The sequence below is a fragment of the Oncorhynchus kisutch genome, linkage group LG6 (genome assembly GCF_002021735.2).
Source record: "Oncorhynchus kisutch isolate 150728-3 linkage group LG6, Okis_V2, whole genome shotgun sequence".
NCBI classification, from domain to species: Eukaryota; Metazoa; Chordata; class Actinopteri; order Salmoniformes; family Salmonidae; genus Oncorhynchus; species Oncorhynchus kisutch.
In genome coordinates, this window is record NC_034179.2 from 32,283,429 (window position 1) to 32,311,154 (window position 27,726).

The window sequence follows — 27,726 nt, forward strand, 5'->3', positions numbered from 1 at the left end:
GAGAGAGAGAGAAAAGGAGAAACTTTCTACACTGCTACTTATTTGTGGAACTTTTACAGGAGAGACACAGCAACATAGGATAGTTTTGACTTTATCTGTACAATCCATGTACATTCCCAGCCACAGCAGCAGGCTTGCTGTTTGTCGTGATAGCTGGAAGTAGAAATGGTAGAAATGTCATTTTACAGCTGAGAACATGAGGAGAAGAGCTGTATGAAGGACCAATGCCCGGTTATACATACCAGACAGACAGCAGAGAAGACCTAGTACAGATGATATTATACATGAATGTTAAGGCTTGTAGATAATGTATATTCCAAGCTCTCTGTGTGTATGTGTGTGTGTGTGTGTATTTGCGCACGTGTGTGTGTTTGCGCACATGTGCGCAAGGGACAGAAGGTGTCATCTGTGGAGCCCTTTCGTTTATTCTATCAAAAAGGCAACTGGTACCGTATATGAGGCGAAATGGAAGGTCCCAACATGAACATTAAATTGACTTTGGAAGGCTCCAGGCATTCCTGCTCGACACCACATTAGACCCGGCTACTCCCCACCTCGAGATGATGGGCAGCCTGCCAGGTAGGGGTTGCCATGACTCCTAACACCACCCCTTCCCTCTGCACTCCCTCTCCCTTGAAGGTGCCAAATTTTCGGGCAGGCTGGGCTGGCCAAGGTTTTGATTTAGACAAAAGATGTCTTCACAATGTCAGCAGAATGCTTTATGGAAATGCTGTGGCTTTCTGGTAGGAAACCATGTGACCCCCTCGGCCAAGGTTTTGTTATGGTGCAAGGAGGAAGAGAAAGAGAGAATGCGATGCCAGCAAAGGGTTATGCTTTCTTTTTTGGTCTTTCTTTCATTCTTGTGTTTGCTTAGAAAATGGCGGATGGTGCGGTGCTGAAATTAACCCGACTTGCCAATGGAGATGGGCACAAAAACATAGCTTGACTTTTATTTTATCAGAAGCGGATGCTTTTTTGCATGGCACCACGTTTCATCTATTTTTGATTCAAGCTCAATCCTGCTTCCTGTCTGTCTGTCTCCGGCCGCGTACAAAAGAGAGGTCAGAACAATCCAAACCAAATAGAGATGATGAATGCCAAATGGTTAGTAGAGATCTGGGGGTAAGTGGCACTGGCACTGGCACACTCGCACTGTTCTGTTTCTATACCTGGCTTTGTCGCACTGCGGCCATGCAGCCACGGCCAGGAATATTCTGATGTGTTTGGAACTCTGAAGTTGGCACCGTTAACCCTAGGTGACCATGGCATGCTCCATTACACTGGCATCCCATTCGCCATGGCATCCTGTTCACCCGGGCAGATTTATTCAGCTCCTTGCCATGATTTTCTCGATTGCTGCTGCTATCTAGGCTTAGTTGGGCTAACCTATCCTATCTTCTTGCCACAGCCTACGCCTCAGTGCTGCATGATGGCCAGGAGGAAAGCAGGACTCCCTGGCGTGTCTCTCTGGGGACTAGACGGGGAGATAAATCTCCTCCACAACATTATTATTATTCTCACTGAAAAATGGAATTCCATGCAAATGTTCTATCTGGGAGGGAACTGATGAAGCATTTGATGCTCCTTTCATGAGCGGCTGAAACTGTAAATGGAATCTGCTTTTATATGATTTGACATTACCAGTATAAGAATGGAAAGAATACTGTTGCAATACAATTGTCGGTACTATCAGGGTTTTTGTGAAGCCATTCTGTCTTTTTCTTTCGTTGCTTTATTATTCACCAACATGTATTTTCAGTTGCAAATATTTTGTTAGGTAATTTATTGTACTGTTGCTATTGATTTTAATCCTGCCATTTCAGGAACCACGAGGCCGTGCAGTAGGGTGTGAAACTGCCGGTATTGTTCAAGCCTATTAATGTTGTAATTTTCTTTTGTGTTTTCAGATGGGAAGAGAGTGAGATTACTCCATACCGTGTAAGGCACACAATCAACAAGGTAAGTTACCTTCAGAAAGAAGTTACCCTCTACAATACATTGTGTTATGTGTATCCTGATTTACCAAAATATCCAACAGCAGTTTCTTTAACTGTGGGCCTTGGATGTGGCACAGACATTGTGTTGTGTTCCCCTCCTCAACATGGCCTCTGTGACATGTCTATAGGCCAGACGAGAATCTGTGGAGTCATTCTTTATCTTTGCCGTCTCATCTGTACATTCAATCAATATATAATTTACGTTATTTCGGTTTTGTAGCTATATTCATTTTGATCTTACTTAGTTTAGACAGGTACAGTATGTTTTCAGATCGTTTCTGGGAGATTCGTCCTTGCGGTCTTTTCTGGTCCTTTCCATTGTGCTGTTCCAGCTTAATTCCTGTGTTGTAGCCAACAGCTCTCTGCTCTGCTCAAAACACTTCAGATTCAATGCTTATATATACGATTCAACACATTTATCTGAATTTATCCACTTAGTGATTGAGGGCGTTTATTGTCCTCACTTTATTGTTGACTAGGATAGTGTAAGGATGACATACCAGAGGTTTTGGTGGACATCAACCTATCGACAACATTATTTTGATTTGACGGCTTGTTGCATGCATGGTACAGTAGACTCATACATAAAGTAACATCTTTGGACACAGCTTGGCCCAGGTTTGTGGCATAGGGTAACGTTGTATTTTTCTGTGTAATTTAACATATTTATTTTGATACTTTCCAACTAACCACTTGGCAAAAACCCGTAGATCCGATCTTGTGGCAAATCTGACATCACAAGCTCGCCTCTGTGGGTCTCTGTCATTGTGGTGTGAACAACATATTTTTTGAATGGTAACTTTTGTCTCTTTGATGTCCTTTATTTATAAAATGACTAATCCTGCGGTAATAGATATTTGGTGTCCTGTGTGGTGTTAAGGAGTTCCAGGCAGAATAGAACAGTTTGATTATTCTAACAAAGCATGAACCATAATGTTTCAGTTTTATTTAATAGCATATTCCAAACTTTTTATGTTAATGGAAGCAACCTTATCCTCCAGAATGGAAAAGGAGACTACAGTACAATTCAGAAGATACAATTGTTCTTGGTTTGGAAGTAGAGGACAAGACAAGAAGAAGGCCTACTGAAAATGTGTGCATCCGGGTTGAGGTAGTAGGTTGTATGGTTTAGAATGACACCCTGGGAGTTAACTGTACAACCTTCTAGCTTTCCTTGGAGCACACTCATGACATCAAGCAAAGAGATGACCCTCATCATGTCTTTCAAAGCATAGCGTGGCTTGGTTTACATTAGCCAACTGTTTTTGAGGGCCATGATGTCAAAATCTCACCATCAATGTTTTTTCTCTGTGCACTATTTTAATTTAAGTGTGCATGATAAAAGATGATAAATATAGGAAGTAAATTACCTAAATGTATTACATAATGGGAAAAGAGAGTTATGTCTGTTTCTTATTTTAAATGTGCAGCTGTTTGAAGAAAACACAAATATCAAGTCTCATGATGATCCACAATTAGATTCGCTTTGTTTTATCTGTATGCTCTCATTAGAATGAATTGTTGGAGTGTTTTGTGAGGTGACAATGGGTATCGTGTCATAGACTTTCCTTTCCCTACACAGGCTTCTAATTGACCTTTCATGCCAGTAGACCCACGGTCAGTCTGCCTTTAGGGGCAAAAAACCTTCAGTTAGTGTTAGGTTGAAAAGTTGTGTATTTTTAGAGTGGTTGTCATCCACTCTGGTAGGGAGGGAGGAATGACCACACTGCGTCAATCACACAGGGGATCTGTAATGTTAGACATCCACTGTATAGTATCTCCCCAAGCACAAAAAAAGCACAGAGCAAACAAAGGATTTTTAAAATTGTTCTTTCACTATCCATGAATATATAGCATATTAAAGGAATGACTGATTTATCTGCAGAGGGAATACAGTGAATGCACAATTCTTCATGCTTTTGAAAATGAATTATAGTGTCTTGCTATCGTGTGGATGTGTTTTTTGTAAGGCCATTATGTAATAGATCTAATATAATTTGTATTCTGTTAAAACAGCAATTCACCATTTACTGCTGGTGATGGAGTTCGCAGCAAGGGAATCTGTTACGTTTTACATCCTAATACTGTCAAGCTATTCTGTTATTGCTAAAGGTCAATTTCAATTTCTCACCAAGACATAATTTTGTGGTGGAACCTATTTCACACAACCAGTTTCCCCTGGTTTCATATTGCTCCCTGAGTCATTTGAGCGTTCCTGTGTTTTCGTAGCCTCCGTCAGTCAAGGCGACTCCAGTGCAGGCCAGGGCCTTCCCACATGAAAAAATACACTGAACAAAAATATAAATGCAACATGTAAAGTGTTGGTTCCATGTTTTATGATCTGAAATAAAATATTCCAAACATTTTCCATATGCACAAAAGCTTATTTCTCTAAAATGTTGTGCACTCATTTGTTTACATCCCTGTTAGTGAGCATTTATCCTTTGCCAAGATAATCCATCCACCTGACAAGTGTGACATATCAAGAAGCTGATTAAACAGCATGATCATTACACAGATGGACCTTGTGCTGGGGACAATAAAAGCCACTCTAAAATCTGCAGTTTTGTCACACAACACAATGCCACAGATGTCTCAAGTTTTGAGGGAGCGTGCAAATGACAAGCTGACTGCAGGAATGTCCACCATAGCTGTTGCCAGAGAATTTAATGTTAATTTCTCTACCATAAGATGCTGACCACACCACCCACGTTGCGTGTGCAAGTGTTTCAACATAAATGTATACATACATGTTATTCAATCATTTAATCCAAACTGCTCGAGCGTCTGCGTAGCCAGGCGCTAAAATAGACCTTGGTTCTATTTTTGATGCTTGATGCGCTGCAAGTCTTGACTCTCCCATCTCCTCATTGGTTTTTAGGAGTACAGTATATTCTGTACTCACGTGGGGGATTGAAAGATGATCTGAGGTTCACACAGTCCAGTTGGTGGCGGTAATGCACCTTAAAGTTGGTTGCCAACCGCTATATAAAGTCAGAAGAAGACTGAAGGAGGAGAGATTACTAGAAACTAACTAGGTTTCCTCTTATCTGTGGATGAATTATCGGAGTAGAGAACACACAATTTTGGTGACTCAAAATGGGTAAAAATTCAACAAGAAAAAAGGACGTGGTGCTTTTCAGGTAAAATAACAAACCAATGTCTATATCCCAGGACAAATTAGATCGCAAAAGCAAGCTAGCTAGCTGAATGTCCATGAATGTTTCATGTGTTTTGATCTGTCCCCAAATTAATATAGTTGGTTCAGAGTTCATTTAGCTATTTCAACTTGCGTGTCCTGATTGCGTCTGGTGTGGATGGACTAAATCTATTTGAATACACACAGATACCATGACAAGATCCTGAGGCCATTGTCGTGCCACTCATCCACCACCATCACCTCATGTTTCAGCATGATAATGGACGGCCCCATGTCGCAAGGATCTGTATACAATTCCTGGAAGCTGAAATTGTCCCAGTTTTTCCATGGCCTGCATACTCACCAGACATGTCACCCATTGAGCATGTTTGGGAAAGGCTGGATCGCCGTGTACGACAGCGTGTTACAGTTCCCGCCAATATCGAGCAACCTTGCACAGCAATTGAAGAGTAGTGGGACAATATTCCACAGGCCACAATCAACAGCCTGATCAACTCTATGCGAAGGAGATGTGTCGCACTGCATGAGTCAAATGGTGGTCACACCAAATTGTCACGCCTTGGTCTTAGTATTTTGTGTTTTCTTTAATTATTTGTTCAGGCCAGGGTGTGACATGGGTTATTGTGTTGTCGTATTGGGTTTTTTGTAGGCATTGGGATTGTGGCTGATTAGGGGTGTGTCTAGCATAGGCTTGGCTGCCTTAGGCAGTTCTCAATCAGAGTTAGGTGATTCTCGTGGTCTCTGATTGGGAACCGTATTTAGGTAGCCTGAGTTTCACTTTGTATTTCGTGGGTGATTGTTCCTGTCTCTGTGTAGTTTCACCAGATAGGCTGTAATTAGGTTTTCAGGTTTTTCCGTTTGTTGTTTTCGTATTTGTTAAGTTATTTCATGTATCGTCACTTTTTTAAATTAAAGTCATGATTAACCACCACGCTGCATTTCGGTCCGACTCTCTTTCGACAAACGAAGAACGCCGTTACACAAATACTGACTGGTTTTATGATCCACTCACCTACCTTTTTTATAAAGGTTTCTGTGACCAACAGATGCATATATGTATTACCAGTCATGTGAAATCCATAGATTAGGGCCCAATGAATGTATTTCAATTGACTGATTTCCTTGTGAATTGTAACTCAGTAAAATATTTTAGGTCAATATACTATAGTTTACTATAGCACTATCTGTACTATTTGTGACATAAATTGAGTATGTAGTATGCTTATTGGTCATAGTATACTTAGTATGCCAAAAGATCCCGAATGTCGTACTGAATTCGCCAAAATATGAAGTATACAAGCAGTGGAAACTATTTCTGAGCTTTTGGGGCCCATAATGCAATTTTTCAGAAAATGGGCATGGCTTCACAACATTTTCAGATTTGAAGAAAATGCAGCCGAAGTCCGATGAGCAGATCCAAACTCATTGCTTTAACTAATCATGACAATTGTTAAGAAAATGTTCAGCAATGTAATAAAGTAATGCCTTTTCAAATAAGTTGCGTTATGTTGTCTGACAATTTGTTAGCTACGCTAGCCTTATGAACCGCCGATCATTACAGCAGTTGCTTTTATGTACCGGTGTAACGCTCATCGTCACAAGGAAGAGTGGACCAAAGAGCAGTGTGGAAAGTGTTCATGATCTTTATTGTCAAGAATCACTCAAACAAAAATAACGAATACAAAAACGAAAGAGAACAGTTCCGTCAGGCACAGATACTAAATGGAAAACAACATCCCACAAAACCAAAACGGAAAATTATTACTTATATATGATCCCCAATCAGAGACAACGATCCCCAATCAGAGACAGCGATAGACAGCTGCCTCTGATTGGGAACCACACTAGGCAAAAACAACAAAGAAATAGAAAACAGATTCTCCCACCCGAGTCACACCCTGACCTAACCAAACATAGAGAATAAATAAGGATCTCTAAGGTCAGAGTGTGACAACCGGTTTGTTAGCTAGCTACTGTTCTAACATTAGTTGGCTACTTGTACGTCCAACTTGCCAGTATTAACTATATGCTATCTAACTAACTACCCAATGTTTATTGACTTGATTATTCACGTCATTCTTAGCTTAGCTAAGTGGTATAGTCATTGTGCGTTCTCAATGGACACTGTCAAATAAGTCGTAAGATGTCTGGCTAGTAATTTGTTAGCTATGCTAACAAACTAGCAAGAAGTTGTATAGCAACAGCATCAACTTCCAGTAGACAGGCAAAGCACTAGTACACCCCAACTGAAAGGAGACTGTTCATTTACAGTATAATAAAATTAAATAATAGTACAGTATATAGTATGTGGTATAGTATGTAGTATAGTATAGTAAGTATGTTAGTATGGGTATTTGAACACAGTTGTAGTGTTTTGTGGACTACTACAGTAGTATACTGTAGTATTTACTATAGTGTTTTGCAGATATAATTGTAGCATACAATAATTGTAGTATTACTATAGTAAAAACAACTGTAGCATATACTATAATAATTACTGTAGTCTTTTTGCAGACTGTAGTATAGGTAACGATATTATTTACTATAGTGTTTTTGTTTTATTATCTTTGACATATAAGTGGGGGCTTTCTCCTTGAGGGAATCTACTGGACAAATTCTAAAAGAGCAAATTGTCCATAACCTCTAAGACTCCGGTCGGAATGGATAGTTCAGAGCTTCTGCTCTTTTCTATAACCTGTAGGGAACAAAATATGCTCTATACTTGGCATGTAGGTTTTTCACTTATGGGCGGCACAATTTGGGATATATGCAAATTAAATACTGTAGTATTACTATAGTAAAACAACTTATTTCAGACATTACTGTAGTGTTCTTTGCAGACTGTAGTATACTGTAGTATTAACTGTAGTATTCTACGATTCTATGATCGAGGGATGCTACAGTGTAGTATGGTATTTTACAGTATACTACAGAATTCTATAGTAAGTATTTGTTCATGTGGGTTGACATTATCACAACCAATCTCCTGTGAGCTGAGTGGCAAATCCCAGCCACACTTTGAGGCCCAGATAGTTGGACATAAACATCAAGTATGAAATGTAATAATCATAATAAATCTGAGATTCTCTGTTTAGCAGATGCTTTTGTTCCAGAAAACAACTGACATCGCCCACAGCTTTTATTACATATCCATTTGCACTGCATAATATAGTTCCCAGGTTCAACCAGGTTAAGTGCCTTTCTCAAGGGGTTTAGTGGCTTGATTATCCCACCTAACTACCTGCCTGGAACCAAGGCCATTCCCCAAACTGCTTCAGCAGACAGACAGACTGCTGTAATGTTTAAACTATTCAGCATGGGAGGGAACAGTCTGTATGTTTATATGTTTCCATGCACTGAGACTTAGTTATAATCTATGGGCCCTTGTCCTCTACAATGACGATGGGGAGGAGTAGTGATATGTGGTCTGGTCTGTGGTTTAAACCTGCCCCAGCCTTGGAAGGTCTGTCTACTAAGATCAGGGCTCTGATTCTGGCTCTCTCTTTCTTTCTGGCAGTCGTTCACAGCTTGTAAAATGAGTCAGATCACCACAAAGCAGAACAAAATGCATATGTGGATCCATTTTCTTAGTCTACAGTAAAAAAAGCGGGACACTAATCCGGACGCTTATAAGAAATCCCGCTACGCCCTCAGACGAACCATCAAACAGGAAAAGCATCGATACAGGATTAAGATTGAATCCTACTACACCGGCTCTGACGCTCGTCGGATGTGGCAGGACTTGAAAACTATTATGGACTACAAAGAGAAACCCAGTCTTGGCCTGCCCAGTGATGTGAGCCGACCAGACGAGCTAAATACATTTTATGCTCGCTTCGAGGCAAGCAACACTGAAGCATGCATGAGAGCACCAGCTGTTCTGGACGACTGTGTGATAACGCTCTCGGTAGCCAATGTGAGCAAGACCTTTAAAAGGTCAACATTCACAAAGTTGTGGGGCCAGACGGATTACCAGAATGTGTACTCAAAGCATGCGTGGACCAACTGGTAGGTGTCTTCACTGACATTTTCAACCTCTCCCTGACCGAGTCAGTAATACCTACATGTTTCAAGTCCCTGTGCCTAAGAAAGCGAAGGTAACCTGCCTAAATTATTACCGCCCGTAGCACTCACGTTGGTAGCCATGAAGTGCTTTGAAAGGCTGGTCATGACTCACTTCAACAGCATCATCCCGGATACCATAGACCCATTCCAATTCGCATACCGCCCCAACAGATCCACAGATGATGCAATCTCAATCGCACTTCACACTGCCCTTTTCCACCTGGATAAAAAGGAACACCTATGTGAGAATGCTGTTCATTGACTACTGCTCAGCGTTCAACACCCTAGTGCCCAAAAAGCTCATCACTAAGCTAAGGACCCTGCAACAGTATCTCAACAGCTAGCCTATAGGGCCTCCGAGAGCCTCTCAGCTGATGGAGCCTCTTATCAACACAGGCTGCCCAGTGAAAGGGACTTAGCAGCTATCAATTAGGGGCCAAACAAATGTAGAGTGATATTAATGGGTGTTCAATGGAAGAGCGTGAGAGGCCTCTCCATGTAGGCTCAACGACCCCCCTCAGCCCCGGACGACTCACAATGCCAACAGGTTGACAGTGTGTTGTTTAGCTTGATCCTGCTAAAACCCTGGAAACCCCAAGAGGAAGGGCCTTTTATCTGCATGGGGCCTCCTAGCTGACTCTCCTGCTGGGGTGGGATCTCTGTGTGGTGACTGCTCTGCTCTGTCCAGTCAACCACTATAGTGTTGCACTTCAGTCAGTCTAGCCCTCTGGGGCTCAGACTGAGTGAAAGGATCTAGGTTCATGTTCTGAATGATGTGGATAACGTTCAATTAACCATGTCTGAATTTTTGGAAGAGACCTAACGTGAAATACTGTATGTCTTAATTCCAATCCCAATTTATAGACACATTGTTGATCTATCTTCTCACTTTTCACTTGAGTTTTTCAGAAACAAATATAATTATTTTGTAGTATGTCCTATACACATACGCTTTCCAAATTACAGCCAGGTACTCAAAAGCCTTGGTTGGCTTCATACTGTTCCTCCTCAACCCTCCACACACAGTTATTAAACAGACTAGAGGAGCCAAGCTGCGTTGGGCCGGAGCCCAGAGTTTATTTTAAGAGTTCAGTTTTTCTCCATCTTTCCTCACCTCTGAACTGAATGGGTCGTCCAGATGTATCTAACTAGTGGGGCCGAGGCGAAGAGGACGTGGTCCTGGAGAATTCTGCTGTCTCAGCACTCCCTGGTCCAGCTGGCTCAGCGGCCAGGCCAAGCAGGGTAGGAGTCATTGGTTCCAGCTGCGCCTCCATTTATGGGAGGTTGGACAAATAAATCATGGGATTAGATAGGAGAGGAGAGACTTGGAGAAAGAGAGATTATGCTTTCACTGCACCAACCAAGGCCTCCTTAATAACAGAACAGCACACTGACTGAGAGAGCTCTGTAACAAGCCTGTTGCGCCAAGATCCTTGGACTGATTTCATTGTATTAAGGATTTATCCTGCATCCTAGGTCATGCTAGCAACATTTATTTACTTAATTTGTGTTATGCCAGGCAAAATTGTAAAGATGAAATGTTTTCCAAGCAAATTATATTAGGGAGGAGGCATGTAATTGTCTTCTAATGAAATGCAACTTACCATCAAAACAAGTTATCTTTATTTCTTGCCACATACTGTATCAATTGAAGGTTGTTGCTGTGCTATCCCGGGATCCTTGGGATGTCCCTACGCTAAGCCCTAACCTTAACCCTAACCTTAGCTCTAATCCTTACCATAATGATTTTAAATGTAAACTTCAATGTGGTAGGGACATCCCAAGGAACTGAGATAGCGAGGACCCTCAATTTTATGTCATCTGTACACAGGAATGAAATGTGTGAATATCAAATCTCTCTTAGCTTAAGCCAGGTCCAGCTGCATTAGCAAAAGTAATGTAAAAAAAAAAGTAATTAGTAAAGTAATGGCTCTTGATGTCATCGTTGTGGAATATTTTTTAGCCACTACGCATGTGTATAAAAATCAACCCTATTAAGAGAAGTGTATCTTGAGTATTTTCAGTAAGTCTATTGTTGGACATAATAACCATGCACGCACACACATAAGCACATTCAATGAATTCATGCTTTTATCTGAGTGAGGGTCCTTTCAACAAGGCCATTGGTCTGCTGGTTCTGCCCTCAGTAAACACCAGAGACGTTGATAGAAAATAAAAACATGAGGGACTAGATCCTGCCACTGGTGTCACTGGCCAGACAGGTAGCTACTAATTCTCTACAAATTCCCCACTTCATATGGCTGTAGCAGACTGTGATTTGGTGAGGTCTCTGCATGGCTGCTAGTATTTTTCCTTAAGACGAGATATCCCCTTAATGTGGTTCGTTTAATGGCAAATGAATAACCATAACACATCCATGGCAGACGGGTGTGTCATTGATCTGTCTGGATTCATTCAGCCCCCCCCCCCCCCCCCTCCTATCCTCTCATCCTCCTCTTCTCTCCTCGGCCTGCTGCTGCGTCAGCCACTCTCCCCTATCGATATGCTCTTGCCCCTTGACCCCTGGGACAGATCAATGGTATTGATCGAGAAGAGCAGGGGCAAGGGCAGGGTCCTCTGACGGGCCCCACCAGCCCAGCCGCCTCGACTGCCAGTCAGCTAGTGTGACAAGACATGATCGTCATTAATGTCCCGCTGGCTGATGAGATGAGGGAAAGGCTAGGGAGGCGCTGTGCATCTCAATCTCTGGCCTCTCCCACCCCCCACTGTGCTACTCACATTCCCTGTTTGCCACCACTGGTGCCGCCTGCCTGCCTGCCTGTCTGTCTGTCTGTCTTCCTGCCTGGAAACCTTTGTGATTGACGCGTGTCGTAAGACACTGTCATCTGATTTCAGACTTATTGTAAAATGGATGGTGTCATAGCATTTTGATAGTGCATAATGGTTCTCAAAGTCATTGTCTGTACTGCCTTCCGCTGCAAGTTCTTTTTGGGGTTCTTTGAGACATAGAACAGTCTGGTTATTTCTGTGGTGTAAATCATTGTACTCCTGTCATGACAACATTCTCTTTTATATCAGTGCTGCATCATAGAGGCTTGAGGAGATGTATTTATTGTACCAGCCTGCTACTCACATTTCTTCATCTTTTAGATTTTTACATTAAGTTATTAAAGACAACCCAGGGTCATTCATGTTTATGACATTGTACACGTTTCCTCAGCCAGTTAAAAAATGACCAACCGTGGTATTCCAAGATTCGCTATACAGTCTAGACTAGAAAAATGGAGAGGATATGGGGAAACGGGAGGAGAGGGAATAGGAGGAGGGGGAAGGAGAGGAGGGTCAAAGCGTGATGTCTAGCCGTGTGTGTGTTGGAGGGGGGTTAGCTCTTCGCTGATTGGAGCGTCTAAGGAAGCACGGTGGTGTGTGTATGTGTGTGTGTGTGTGTTGCGAGGCGGGGCAGCGGTAGTTCCAGACTTTACAGTGACACGGCTGTAATGAAGCTGATTGATCACCAGTCCTCTCTCCCCTCTCCCTTCCTCCTCTCATTCTCTCTCCCCTTCTTCCTCCCACCCGTTGTCCTCTCTCCCCTCTCTCATACACCCCTACCCCCAGCATCACCATTGCCATCACCAGGCCTGCTATGAGCCAATGGACTAACCCTTACCCACTCGCATATAGACTTCAACATTGCCATGGTAGTGACGTTGGCTACAGAAGGAAGATAACTGTTGACGTTCTTAGTCTTGACCTTGTTCTGAGCTCAAATACAGATGCCTGTGTGTGAAGCAAGTGATTTTTCTGAAGGATCTCTGCATTGCAGCAAAGCCATGATGTGGGGGTTTCGCAGTTTTGAATAAAAGCAAATAACCAATCAATGATGATATTTGCAGGCCCCCTTTACCTTTCCCCTCTTTGTCGTACGGAGTCACAACCCTAATCCATCCAGGGTGTTGAGGTTGATAGATCGGGGGCTCTGAGTTTAGGATGAGCAGCCAAGGGCAGATCTCATTCAGATAGAGAGAAAAAAACACGTTGTCTGTTCCTTTGTTTTGCTCTGTCTTATGACTTCGTTCCATTTGCTGTCTCATATCATTTTAGTGTTTCGGATGGGGAGGACAGTGAAGCTTGAACACTGTTGGAGTGTGCAGGACAAAGACGTACAGATAGCCTATGTGAGACTATATGTCTCTAACTAATCAGTATTCAGCAGGGCGTCTACAGTATGACGGAATGGTTTTGCTGAAGGTCCTCCTTTATTAGCTGCAGCACTGTAGTGTGGATGTGGTGTGGAGTCTTAAGGGCATAGATAGACGGGCTTCTAGAAAGAGAGAAACAGATAGCCACTTCTGTCCAAAACCTATCCAAGCAGAGAATCTCACAAACAATCATGTCCTGTGATTTCTGTGATTTTTCTCTGCTTGTGTGTCATTCAGCATCTCTATAGGTGTGTGCTGTTAATTGAGTATCTATTGAATATTTTTATAAAGCTATTATGGTATACTTTGTATGGTCTGACTGAGGAAATACATTCCTGTCAGACTGTCATCTGACGGTGTACACGCTTCAGCGCTTAGGTCATAATATTATGGCAGTGTCAGTTTTCAGTGTTAGGTGACCCTGTCATTGTGTGCTGGTGTCTGTATCTTGTGTAATGGGGGACTGTGACAGTATCTCTTGGAGTTTTTGGTCTGTTGTCCTTGTCAATTTGTCTGTGTACTACTGTTTTGTCGATGACTATGTCTGAGTTTTGTGTTTACATGTCTGTGATGGCGTCCGTACTCTGTGTTATATGTCACTATGCCTTGTGTTGTGTGTCTGTTGTGTGAGAGCATGAGCCACTTTAGAGCATCCTGCTCCTTGGCCAACCAGCCAGGCGTTGGAATTGATCATCAGCACAGGTGGAATGTGTGCGCCAGCCGAGGTTGTATGGGAGTGAGAGAGAGAGAAAGAGAGAGAGAGAGGGAGGGCTATAGCTGCAGACTCCCGCTGCCGTAGCGTAGTACCACTCTGGGCGAGTGAGCAGCCACAGACGGGAGTCACAGAGACGAGCAGACAGGTAGAGACCTGGGGATGGGGAGGAGGGGGTGATGGGAATAGCATGTGGGCAGTGTTTTGGGAGACAAAATGTTTTGGCATCACCATTTTCTTTTGATGGCCCTGTTGTCACTGTGGTGTTGGTGTTGGACCTACGTGGGAAAAAACAGGGTAGATCACTGTCACGACACGACTGGTGGTCCTGGAGCCTAAGGGGGGAGGTGAGATGGAGCTTATGATGCAAGTGGTGAGGGGAGGGGGAGAAGGGGGGAGGGGGGTGGAGGAGGGGGAGGAGAGGTGTCCCACCTCACTGACCTGCGTCTGGCTAAGCCCCGGACTCCTCAGCATCTCCCTTTCTGTTTTTCTTTTTTCCCTGCTACTTTTTCTCTCCTTTTCCCCCTCATCCCTCGCTTAAAGATAGATGACAGAGGCGTAGTCGGCAGAGACACAGAGGAGTGTGTGAGGCGAGGCGCGAGAAAGAACACTCGCGTTTCCGGAAACGTCCGCTTTGCTCCGCGTTCCCCTGAGAAAGGCATCTATCTAACTATTTGTGGGAGGAGTTGGGAGGGGGAGGGGTGAGGAGGGTTTGTATAGGGTGAACAAGGGGTGAAAATGACATGTAAATGTTTTGGTTGCGGTGCTTTGTTAAGATTCATGACAGGGCAGTTTGGTTTCTTTCATGGCAATATGATTGTGTGGCTCTGGTTACCACCGCCTGTGTCTGTACTCTGTGTGTGTCTGAACTCTGTATTTGTGATGAGAGGAAAGCTCTGTGACTGAATGTGGCTTCTTGTTCGGCTCTGTGGTGGTGACAACTTATTTCTGTACCGTGCAGAGCTCGCCACCATGGCAGTGGGGCGAGGGGGATTGGGTGAAAGCAGGGGGAGACTGTTAGCAGTAGAGACAGCAGTGTGTGTGAAGGGGGGAGGGGGGTGCAGTTAGAGGCGTGGAGTGGGGGAGCACGAGTTCTGGAAGATGCGCTGCTCTGTTTCTTTTGTTATTATCTTACTCTGGTTAGTATCGCTTTTTACCTGCCACTTCCGCAAAAACTGGTCAGCCAAGAGAGTGGCGGCATCACGTAATGATACATTTTCTCATTATTTCATTTATGACTGAGGCTATCCATGGAGGGGGGGTTAGAGTCTCCGGGTCACCCCCGTAATGGAAGCCCTCAGACTGGGGCCGTCAGGTGGTCAGCTCTCCTCCCTGGCGGTGGCTGTGGTGATCAGCAGTGGTCAGTGCAGGCGACGGGTTGGAGGGTCCGGTGCAGTGGTCAGTGCAGGCGACGGGTTGGAGGGTCCGGTGCAGTGGTCACTGCAGGCGACGGGTTGGAGGGTCCGGTGCAGTGGTCAGCACTGGGGCCATCCATCCCAAGGGGGAGAGGGAGATGTAGACTGATGATCCGCGTGCATGTCGACGCTCAGAGGACAAAGAGGCAAGACTGTCTGCCTGGCTGGGGGGCTTTCCTCTGCCAGCACAAAGGCTAGTTAGCGCAGAGCAGAGAGTGCTTGCTCGCCTGTCTGAGGCTGGCTCTGCCCTGCGACTTGGAAAATGTAACTCTGATCGTCTCCAGCGAACCTTATTCCTCTCTTTTCCTCTCTTTGACCTCTCTCATATCTCCTTCTTCATCTTTGTCTCTGCTATTATTATCGTGTTTCTGTGGTGTTACAGTTTATTGTGTTTGTGGCGTGTGTGTGTTCTGATACATCTGTCTTTGCTTTTCTTTGTGTGCGGAGCATTCAGCTTATCTTTTACTCGAGCTCTCTGAAATGAAGGAATAAGTTATCTGCAGTGAAGGAGGGGAAAAATGGGGACTTTTTTTCTTCCACAGCAGGCGACTGTTGTTTGACGAAGCCTTTCAGCACATTACCCAAGTGGTCAGACCGGACAGGACACTGGCCAGACAGACACGTGGAGGTGGTTTTGGGGCAGGAGGGAGGCACCAAGGGGTGGTGGTAGTGAGAGAAGGGTGCCATGCTGCTCACACCCCTGTCCGACTGACTGACTGTGTGCGGCTCCTCAGTGCCAGGACCCTGTTGTACTTCTCCTGCTCCCTGAGACCCTAACTTGTGAGCTCTCTTCATGAAAAATCACGGGTTAGGCTCTTGGGACGCTGGCGGAGGGCATGAGCGACTACAGTAGCAACCCAATGTGCCTGCCAAGGGTGGAGTCGGGATGGAACAGCTGCTGACATCAATGTTACACACATCAGGATGTATGGGGAAAGGGGGGAAGGGGAAGACAGAGAGAGAAAAGGGGGATGAGGAAGGGGGACCGAAAGAGATCATTGTTGGTAGTGAAATTAAAACGTAGGTTTCTTTCTTGATGAGCTTTACTAATGATTTAGCCCTCGCTCACATCCCTATGTGTACAATGTATGATCGCCCTTACAGTGGGTCCTCACTTAGTAGTTGCGTCATATGGCGATACACTGCGGTATGCCACGGTACGGTACTGCACGTTACAGTGTGTGACGTCATAGTATTTTGTTGTCAGCCACTGTTGCCGTTAATGCTTGTGCGAACCATCAGAGGGCATCTTTGAGCACATCTACTCCAGCCTGGCGGGCCTACAGTAAGACTACAAAATAAAACCATGTTGACGACAGTTTTATGAGTTTAACCTTCTGAATTATTATATTGAAGAAAGATTTTTGTCTTTGTTTTCCGTTTGTCTACTGTAATGTAGCCTATATTTTATTATCTTAAATGATTGTCAGGGGCTCCCCTTTCATCGAACATAATGTGTCAAAATAAATAATAATTTTGTGACAAAACTGCATAATGGTATTCGCTTTATGAAAACTAGCCACTGCAAATGACGCAGAGTAAAATAGGCTACTTGTACGGGAGAGGAGGATTCTGCAGCGGGATAGAGTGATAGCCCCTAATCTATATAAAGTCAGTTTCTGAAACACAGAGTCATTCTTTGCTGATGCGAAGAAGAAACTGAAAGAAAGAGAGTACAGGGAGGAAAAAACTACAGGCAAGTCATCTGTATGGGCCTCATTTACGCACATTGTGGATACGGAGGGGAAAAGGTTGCCCATATTTTCAAGAGCTATTCAATATATTTGTTTTATTTATGAAATTACTCGTTTATTTAGGCAATAAATGTCTTGGTACTTTGTAAAGTTCATGGCGTCATTAACCTTAACTAGGGCCCCAGGACCAGTGGAAGCTAAATAGTCCTATAACATCAAAGATCCACCACCATATTTGACCGTAGGTGTATGAAGAACTTTTCTGCATATGCTTCGTTTTTCAATGCCAAAGATCTTGGCCATGTCAGATGACATGAAAATAGAACCCTTGGCTACGCACACCAGTGGTGGGTTTGGTTTCGAAAATCGGAAGCATATGCAGAAAAGTACCTCATACATACAGTCAAATATGGTGGTGCATCTTCGTTATGGGGCTATTTTGCTTCCACTGGTCCTGTTGGCCCTTGTTAAGGTCAATGGCATCATGAACTTTACCAAGTACCAGGACATTTCAGCCAAAAACCTGGTTGCCTCCGAAAGACTTTCCAGCAAGACAAAAACCCCAAGCACACATCAAAATTCACAAATAAATGGTTAATTGACCACAAAATCCAAATGGTCAGTCTCTGGACTTGAACCCCATTGAAAACCTGTGGTGTGAAATGAAGAGGGCAGTCCATAAGGGTAGACGAAGGATATCAAGGATCTGGAAAGATGATGATCTAAGATCCCTCCTAATGTGTTCAAAAAAAATCATTTTTTGAAAAAGTTTGTGTCGTTATCTTTTTGAGATGTATTTTATTATTTGTTGTATTAGTATAAAAATGATATAATTTCACTTCACTTTTTTTGCATACATTATAGCTCAGTATTTGTATTATTTATTTCATACAGTCTTTTTTGCTCATCTTTATCAATTGTGCCAATAATTATGGACCTGACTATATAGCAGACAGATATTTCTTCAACTTCATCTTCAATGCTGTATGACGTCATCTGAAAGCATGCTTTAATTGGACCATCCCTGTAACTGCTTTATGATTTGAAACTAAATTGATAGAAATAAGTTTCCCTGAAGACTCAATTACATGTTAAGAACCACAACCCAGCAAACCTGAAGTTAGGAATAACAATACTCTTCAATTACTCTGCAATTGGAAACATTTGCTATCATCAATCTTAACTGTATGAGACAAAGCATTTTTTTTAAATAAACAGTTTTTATGAATTACTGTGTTTGCACTATAAATTATACACTATATGGAATTATAATACATGTTTGTTCAGCACATAACATTGTTTATCCATGTAAACAGTTTACCATATTGTTTTCTAAATTGGTTTGATTTATTTACCAACATTATATATAAAGATCTACAAGATTGTTATGGAAACTAGGTGATGTTCAAGCAGTTTACCTATATATTATAATAGAAAATACAAAAAGAAGTATTTTGCATTGCATAGTTGATGAATTTCTAGCCCTCACTTATTTCAGTCATGTTTCATTCATGTGTAAAGGCTTTTTAAAAACCTTATTCCATGTCAAATTACCGACTTCCTCGAAATAAAGGAAAGGCCCTCAGGAATTCATCTTAATTCAGGGAGATGGAGAAGATTTCAGATAGGATGTCAAATGAAAACACATTGTTTGTCACTATACAAAATCAAATAACTTTTGACCAAGACACTCCAATTACAAACTCTTACAAATTCCCCCTGTCCTTAACACTGATCTCACTGTTAAAGAGGTGTAAATTAATTCACCCTAACAGCTGACCTCATTTTTTTACTTTCTGCTTTTCCCGAAGCAGCTTGCTTTTATAAAGAACACATTTCTGCTAAATTACCCACATAAGAAATGCAGTTTCAAAACAATTGATTTTCTCTCTCTCTCTCTCTCTCTCTCTCTCTCTCTCTCTCTCTCTCTCTCTCTCTCTCTCTCTCTCTCTCTCTCACACACACACTCACTAATTATGTTTTTTCCCTATCTACTCCCTGTTTGGTGTTCATAGTGAACAGTGCTGATGCCAACTAATCAGTCTGTGTCTGTGCCACAGAGCCCCCAGCAACAGCTAAAGGAGTGAGTGCCATGCCCCCATGAATACCAAGCAGTCAGACACGACGCAGCGAGTGCAGAGCTGGTGCCCACAAAACAGTTAGACAGTTTTATTAGGATGTGTCTGACACGTGGCAAAGCCTGGCAGGCACGGAGGCAGCTAGCACTCATCGGAAACCCACTGATGAAATCTTCAACTCAGCGCTAGGCTGCTAGCTCCCACAACACTAACAAAGCAGGCTGGCTGCCCTGCTCTTCTCAACCCATATTCTCATCTGAAGGAGTCAATACATAAATATATTACACAGTGAAATCATCTCAGCAACCCACAGGACTTTAGCATTTAACACTGTTCAATAGGGAACAGCCTAGCCCTAGAAAACTTTTGTGAAATTTCAAGTTATTTTACAATTAGAAACGGGTGCTAATTAGATGGATTTATTTGGCATTGAAATGCAGTACAGTAGCCTCAAAGGCTAAAATACTGTACTACAGCATGAAGAGAATCCAAAAATAGAGTAAAAGAAAATTCTGGACATGACTTTTGGTCATCTCCAGGCTACAAGTTGCAAATGATATCTTTGGTCTTCCTCTATTGTCTTCCTCTGTTTTGTGGATTCTACGGCATCAAATGAGAACGAGGGATAAAGATAGAATTTAAGACAGACACATTGAAATAAATGAATAGCTCAAACATTGCAGGTTTCTGAGATGTAGTGTAAAATCCCTGACAATTTAGACAATTCAAACAATGAACTCTCCCTCCCTCATCTCGTTTTGATATGTTGAAGGTTGATGACCTCTGATGGAGAAGTGTTTGTTTACTCTGCAAAAAGAAAATGAACAAAGAAAACATTGAAAATTAGCAGGGGAAAACTATCAGTGCTGACAAATAAGAAACCACCTCATACCTTATGGCACTTTATGTGTATCATTAGACATCAGCAAAAACATTTTTAAACGTTTATATTATTTATGTTAAAAAAAAGAGGTATGCTAATTAATTCCTTTGAAGCAAATATAGACAGAAGGTACAGTAGGACAGAACTCTTGTCTGAAGCTGGTTTTGACTTTATGTCATGAGATATCTTGAACCACTGTGGAGGTGGGTCCTCAAGTTAAAGAGGTAAACATACTGTCTTGTAATTTCTCCCATTGATCATCAGCAACAGCAGTTCTACATTGTGTTATGTCATGTATCAAAATCCCCTCTTACCATTTTGCCATATAGAGCAATGGTTTCCAACCAGGGGTACTAAGACTTAGTATCAGGTTTCAGGTAAGACCCAAGTGCAGACTGTGTTGAAGTAACAATGTTTATTGCAACAGGGGCAGGCAAACGACAGGTCAAGGCAGGCAGGGGTCGATAATCCAGAGTAGTGGGGCCAAGGTACAGGACGGCAGGCAGGGTCAGGTAAGGCAGAGGTCGTTAATCCAGAGTAAGGGCAAAGGCACAGGGCAGCCTCAGCGTCAGGTCAGGTCAGGTCAGGTCAGGCCAGGCCAGGCCAGGGTCAAAACCAGGATGCAAAAAAAGAGCAACTGGAGAAAAGCAGGTGTTGATACAAACCACTGGTTGACTTGAACAAACAAGACAAACTGACCCAGACAGACAGAAAACACAGTTATAAATACCCAGGGGATAATTGGGGAAGATGGACGACACCTGAAGGGGGGTAGAGACAAGCACAAGGACAGGTGAAACAGATCAGGGCGTGACAGTTAGGTAATCACTAGTTACCACAATCACAGACACAGTCATACATATGGCTAAATCCTGCCTATTTCTACAATTTATCTTCTTAAAATCTGATGTTAAACCTAACCCTAACCACACCTTATGCCTAACATTAACCTTAAATTAAGAAATCATGCATTTCTTTTGTAGATATTGCCAATTTTGACTATGTAGCTGTGGTAACTAGTGACAACCGAAGACTCATGACACCATAGGCTTACTGGTAAAATGCACATGAGGGGGTACTTCAGGGGTACTCCGGGCAGAGCAAAATTCAGTTGGTGGTACAGTAACCGAAAAAGGTTGGGAACCACTGATTTAGGGTAATTAAACCATATAAATCTCTAGTAATATGGATTGGAATTGGACATATTAGGACATATTGGACATATTAGTGCATTCAGACATTTAGGAAGAGGCCTGGATAGTGTAGTTTAACAAAAAGGAGAGCAAATATGCCTCTGACACAATAAATGTATTCAGTGAAACTCCAACCATCTATCCATTTCTATTTCCATTTAACAACCAGTGTGACATTTTGTACAGCATTCAGATTCTCTGGCTCAGCAAAAATGTGTGATATACTGCGAACCACATTCATCAAGGCATTTGTTACATAAATATCTTTCAATATGTAGTTCCATGGTCTCTGTTAGTCATCAGTTTCTTGCAGCAGAAAAGATTGATTCCATCCCTGACCAGCCGTGGATAAACCCTGGTTCCAGATTATTCTAAATTAAAGAGTGTTCGCCGACAGACCAAGGGTGTGTGAAGAAAAAGATTGCATTCTATTCTAAAGAGGGCACATTTTGATTGGACAGAGTTGACACAGAAATCATGGATTAAAAGGAATTATCGTCTTGTTTTCTACCCTTGATTGTCAGGCATTGTGGAGCTGCAGCCCAGCGGATCTCTTATCTCAGGTAGTTGGGGGGGAACAGCAGGTGTGTATGATTGCATGGTTAGTAGGGGGGTGGAGGGGACGGACCACTGAGGCACGGGGTGTGGCGGGGGGGGGGGGCACTATGTCTGAGTTTCCAGACACTGCGGCAGGAAGCCAGCCAGTCACCTGAGCACACAAATGACACTTCCCCGCACACACCCCGGTGTTCGTCCCCATGAAAGCAAATGTAATATTCTGTTATAATCCATTTGGGGGGGAATGTAGTGCTAGAGACAATATACCATTTAGCACTTTAGACAATATAACCATAATCAACGGCACAAAAACACAAAGGGCCAAGTTTTTCCTTTTATGCTCAGGCCAGTGGTGGCCAGGAATAAAGTTCATTACAGTAAGTTGAACATTGGTGTGTGAACACAGTATCAAATGGACAGTATCTACCTCTGGCTGCACTGAGACATCGTTTTAACCAAAGGCATAGGGATGGAGTATAGAGACACTGATGTCTAGACAGTGGTATTGAATATATGGTTATTGTTCACTAACAGACCTTAGCATGTCCACTGGCACTTTAGGTTTGCCTGAGTGTGTGTCTGTGTGTGCATGTGTGAGTGCATGTCTATGTGCATGTGTTATATGTGCATTCTATCTATGTAAGTGCGGCCCATTCTAGCCGGGTACCCCCCCCCCCCCATTCCCTCCCTCCTCCACACATCCACGGTTGCCTCCCTGCCTCTCACTTCGTCAGAGGTGTTGCCACGGAAACGCGGTATCTTGCTGCAGGCTTGCTGGAGTTATTGAACCGCAACTGGCTGGGATAATTAGACTCTGGGACTTGAATGTGACCTACAGCTGGCTTGGCTGTGTCGCCACAGAGAAATGCTTTTAACCCGTTGGTTAGTTGGCCACCAGACACTTGGGCCAATGAATGTACCTTTTACCCGGCAAGGACGTGGTCAATAAAGAGACTGTAGACTTAGTCCCAGAGATACTGCACACAGACCTGCACAAACACACATTCATACACACACACACACACTCAAATCCTGCATTCTGGCTTCCTTTGTGTCACTACAAAGAAATCATGACAGAGGAAGTTCCTTGTGTTTTCTCGAGTGCACTGCACTGCCCAACCCATGCATAGTTGGTCACATGGACACACAATCTGTTTACTCATATTTCACGGCAGGGGCGGCAGGTAGCCTAGTGGTTAGTGATTAGAGTGTTGGACTAGTAACCGAAATGTTGCAAGATAGAATCCCTTAGCTGACAATGTAAAAATCTGTCATTCTGCCTCTGAACAAGGCAGTTAACCCACTGTTCCTAGGCCGTCATCGAAAATAAGAATTTGTTTTTAACTGACTTTCCTAGTTAAATAAATAAAGGTCAAATATACATATATATATATATATATATATATATATATATATATATATATATATATATATATATATATATATATATATATATATATATTTAAAATAAACTCATATTTCACACACTGAATGGTTATGATGTGAATTACTCTGCCTGAATGTTCGTGTGACTCAGATATATGAATCCAAATGACTTTTTTCCCCGGAATGGTCCTGAAATGTTCGTCCTCCAGTCATTGTTAACATCCTTTTTTCCTGGTTTTCCTTCTCCCACTAATTGCTGTCATTATCCTTTCTTGTTTAGGTACTGTGGAGCCCCCCCCCCCCTCTCTTTCTCTCTCAGTGTATGCTCACTCACAGGTAAGAGACCAAATCCCAGTCACTGTAAAACAGTGACTGGTCTGCCAAGAATAAGGACACTATTTACTTCATTAACATCTCGAACCTTACCCTCAGTTTAGCCATATTATTATTTTACATTTGGAGACATTAGTCTCTGTGTTTTAATTATATTAGTCTCTGTGCTTTAATTATACTTTCCTCCATTTTGGTCCACATTGCGCATTGTCTCGCCATGAGTCAGTAGAAATGTCAGGGTGTTGGCTGCTGCTCTGCCAGACAGACAGCCTAGAGCTGGGTAATTAGCCAGAGTCGTTTGGGGCATGTGGCTCTGCAGAACTAGATGCCCACTGTGCACAGGGAGACACCAGACAACCTTTAGTCTGCCCCGTCCCACTGCAGTCACTTAAAACACTGATGTATGTCCCCCCTCTCTGCCTCTATCTCCCTCTCTCTCTTTTTTCTTGTTTCTATTTTTTTTTTAAATGTACCTCTCTTTCCCTCTCACTCTTTATTTCACTCTCTCTTGTGTTCTCTGTCTCCCTCTCTCTCTCTCTCTCTCTCTTTCTCCCTCTCTGTCTCTGTTTCCCCAGGACGAAAAGAAGTAGGTAGCCAAGGTGTAAGGGACGGGGTGGCTGAAGGGCGGCGTTCCTCAGACGGAGCAGAGCCGAACGCTCTCTCCTCCTCTCCCCTTGTCATTGGTATGCAGTGGCTGTTCCCCAGGCGACAGGGCCACTGGGTTCGGGCTGAGCTTACTGCAAGAGGAAAGTCAGCGACACAGAGGAGAGGAGGACAGCAGGTAAGGGTAATGAGAACAGGCAGAGAAAGGAAAGGGGGAAAGAGAGAAGGAGGGAAGAAGAGGACAAGCGAAAGGAGGACAAGATGTCCCAAGGGGCTTTGGGGGTGAGGCACCCCCTGACCCTTCGCACTCCGTACACTGTCCAGACACACACACACACACACACACACACACACACACACACACACACACACACACACACACACACACACACACACACACACACACACACACACACACACACACACACACACACACACAAACCTAAACTCTTTTAAAAAAGGGTTCCAAAAGGGTTATTTGACTGTCCCCATAGGAGAACCCTTTTTGGTTCCAGGTAGAACCTTTTTAGTTCAATGTAGAACCCTCTGTGGAAAGGGTTCTACATGAAACCCAAACGGGTTCTACCTGGAATCAAAAATAGTTCATCAAAGTTTCTCCAATAGGGACAGCCAATGAACCCATTTAGGTTCTAGATAGCACCTTTTTGTTTCTAAGTATACAGTGCATTCGGAAAGTATTCAGACCTCTTCACTTTTTCCACATTTTGTTATGTTACAGCCTTATTCTATAATGGATTACATTTTTTTTTTAATTCCCCTTATCAATCTATACACAATACCCCATAATGACAAAGCAAAACCAGTTTTTTAGACATTTCTGCAGACAATGAGTAAAAAATATTGCTTTTACAGAAATATACAGACCCTTTACTCAGTACTTTGTTGAAGCACCTTTGGCAGCAATTACAGCATTGAGTCTTCCTGGGTATGACGCTACAAGCTTGGCACACATGTATTTGGGGTGTTTCTCCCATTCTTCTCTGCAGATCCTCTCAAGCTCTGTCAGGTTGGATGGGGAGCATCGCTGCACAGCTATTATCAGGTCTCTCCAGAAATGTTTGATCACTTTCAAGTCTGGACTCTTGTTGGGCCACTCAAGGACATTCAGAGACTTGTTCCGAAGCCACTCCTGCATTGTTGGCTGTGTGCTTAGGGTCTTTGTCCTGTTGGAAGGTAAACCTTCACCCCAGTCTGAGGTCCTGAGAGCTCTGAAGCAGGTTTTCATCAAGGATCTCTCTGTACTTTGCTCTGTTCATCTTTCCCCCGATCCTGATTAGTCTCCCAGTCCCTGCCACTGAAAAAACATTGCCACAGAATGATGCTGCCACCACCATGCTTCACCGTAGGATTGGTGCTAGGTTTCCTCCAGAAGTGACTCTTTGCATTCAGGCCAAAGAGTTCAATCTTGGTTTCATCAGACCAAAGAATGTTGTTTCTCATGGTCTGATAGTCTTTAGGTGCCTTTTGGCAAACTCCAAGTGGACTGTTATGTGCCTTTTACTGAGGAGTGGCATCCATCTAGCTACTTTAACGGCCTGATTGGTGGAGTGCTGCAGAGATGGTTTTCCTTCTGGAAGGTTCTCCCATCTCCACAGAGGAACTCTCACAGAGGAACTCTCATGGAAATACTTTCCGAATGCGCTGTATATGTATTAAAGGTCCAATGCAGCTGTTTTATTCTCAATATCAAAAATAATTTGTAGGTAACAGTTAAGTACCTTACTGTGATTATTTTTTAAGTAAAATGGTCAAGAAGAAAAAAAATGTGCTTCTTCGCAAAGAGCACTGGGCCTTTAATGGCTAGAGACTAGACACTTTATGTCAAGTGCACATCATGTATCCAAAATGCAAGAACAAATTTATTCTCTCTCACAAACACACAAGGGGAGTTTGGGTAATGTTTGGTACTTTTGGCTTTTTTCTTTGTAAGAGCCTTTATGACTATATAGTGATAATGTAATGCTTCTTGAGATACATATGTTATAGCTTGAGCTTTACAGCATATGATTTTGTCCAATATATTGTATTTTATTATGTTGTCACGTAAACATGTTTTTTTTCTTCAAATACATGTTTTACATTTTTGAGAATAGTGTTATAAAGAAAGCAAATGATTGAATGCAAACAGTGTAAAATGTCGTTACAAAATGTGTGAAAATAAACAGATTAATATTACACATTTGTCTGTGTCTTTTGGTATTTCTAGGGATCTCTATAGCCTACTGTATATTTTCAACCCTGGTCATATATACTGAACAAAAATATAAAAGTAACATGCAACGATTTCAAAGATTTTGCTGAATTACAGTTTATATACGGAAAACAAATCAAATATTATTTGTCACTTGCGCCAAATACAACCTTACCATGAACTGCTAACTTACAAGCACTTAACAAGCAATGCAGTTCAAGAAAAAGAGTTAACAAAATATTCACTAAATAAACAAAAAAATAACACAATAAAATAACAGGGGGTACCGGTACTGAGTCATGTGGGGGTACAGGTTAGTCGAGGTAATTTGTACATGTAGGTGGGGGTAAAGTGACTATGCATAGACAATAAACAGTGAGTAGCAGCAGTGTAAAAACAAGGGGGTGGGGGGGTCAATGTAAATAGTCCGGGTGGCCATTTGATTAATTGTTCAGCAGTCTTATAGCTTGGGGGTAGAAGCTGTTAAGGAGCCTGTTGGACCTAGACTTGGCAACCCAGTACCACTTGCTGAGAGAAAGCAGAGAGAACTGACTGGAGTCTTCGACAATTTTTTGGTCTTTCCTCTGACACCGCCTAGTATATTGGTCCTGGATGGCAGGAAGCTTGGCCTCCTCTGTTGTGCCTTACGGTCGGATACCAAGCAGTTGCCATAACAAGCAGTGATGCAACCGGTCAGGATGCTCTCGATAGTGCAGCTGTAAATCTTTTTGAGGATCTGGTGACCCATGCCAAATCTTTTCAGTCTCCATAAAGGGAAAAGGTGTTGTCATGCCCTCTTCACGACTGTCTTGGTGTGTTTGGACCATGATAGTTGGTTAGTGATGTGGACACCAAGGACCTTGAAACTCTCGACCCGCTCCACTACAGCTCCATCAATGTGAATGGGGGCGTGTTCGTCCCTCCTTTTCCTGTAGTCCATGATCAGCTCCTTTGTCTTGCTCATGTTGAGGGAGAGGTTGTTGTCCTGGCACCACACTGCCAGGTCTTTGCCAGGGTAGTGTGGAGTGCAGTTGAGATTGCATCCTCTTTGGATCTGTTTGGGCGGTGTGTGAATTTGAGTGGATAAAGGGTTTCCGGGATGATGGTGTTGATGTGAGTCATGAGCAGCCTTTCAAAGCACTTCATGGCTACCGTCGTGAGTGCTCCGCGGAGGTAGTCATTTAGGCAGATTACCTTCGCTTTCTTGGGCACAGGGACTATGGTGGTCTGCTTGAAACATCTAGGTATTACAGACTCGGTCAGGGAGAGGTAAAAAA

The 27,726-nt window shown here is 42.9% G+C and overlaps 1 long non-coding RNA gene across 1 annotated transcript; it reads left to right on the forward strand.

Moving 5' to 3' along the window:
* On the forward strand, positions 1-26,433 carry LOC109892716 (uncharacterized). Its single transcript, XR_004210285.1, has 4 exons — positions 1-1,122; positions 1,908-1,959; positions 23,582-23,637; positions 24,210-26,433. It is a non-coding gene; the product is annotated as an uncharacterized LOC109892716 (long non-coding RNA).
* Positions 26,434-27,726: the final 1,293 nt, after the last annotated feature.